The 591-nt window shown below is 36.2% G+C and overlaps 1 protein-coding gene across 4 annotated transcripts in view; it reads left to right on the top strand.

The window, feature by feature from the left end:
- PPP6R3 (protein phosphatase 6, regulatory subunit 3) overlaps positions 1-591 on the top strand; it is a 183,351-nt gene that overhangs the window by 140,656 nt on the left and 42,104 nt on the right. The gene's annotated exons all lie outside the window — the stretch shown is intronic.

Below are 591 nucleotides of genomic sequence, written 5' to 3'. Positions count from 1 at the left end.
TAATTTTTTTTACCATATTAAGGTTTCAGATAAGTATTGCTTTGTTTTTGTTTCTAAAGATGGGGAAAGCATTTTCTTTCTTAAGCACATGTGAGTTGATAATCAAAGAGGTAGCCTTTGATTATCTTGATGGAAGTAGTGCTTGACTCTACACTGAAGTATTGTTGTCTGGCATTTAATTCTGTATTTGAAATTTAGCAGCTTCAGTCTTGAATTTCTAACGTATGTATTAGGAATTGAATTAGAAATTGAACTTCAACTGTTAGGAATTCAATTATCTGGCAGCCTTACCTGTTCAGAACATAATTGGAACCAAGAGGGAAACAGGCTCTGAAAGCTACAGAGCAGTCACGAGACAGAGCCTGTGACACGCTCCCTGAAGGGGCCTGTGCCCACTGCTTTGTAGGTTGTCTACAAAATTTGGTTCTCTTTTTCCAGAATCTTGACAGAATGGTGGGTTAATGGCTTTTTAAGGTGGGTATAATGATAGAATTAGGAAGTATTAAGAGTTGGAAGAATTATGAAGTTGAGATAAATATTAAAAGGGAGCTATATGGGGTCATTTAATTTAAACAGGTATAATGGCCCTAG

The sequence above is a fragment of the Propithecus coquereli genome, unplaced genomic scaffold (genome assembly GCF_000956105.1).
Source record: "Propithecus coquereli isolate 6110/MARCELLA unplaced genomic scaffold, Pcoq_1.0 Scaffold120, whole genome shotgun sequence".
Classification (NCBI taxonomy): domain Eukaryota; kingdom Metazoa; phylum Chordata; class Mammalia; order Primates; family Indriidae; genus Propithecus; species Propithecus coquereli.
This window is presented reverse-complemented; position numbering and strand designations above follow the sequence as displayed.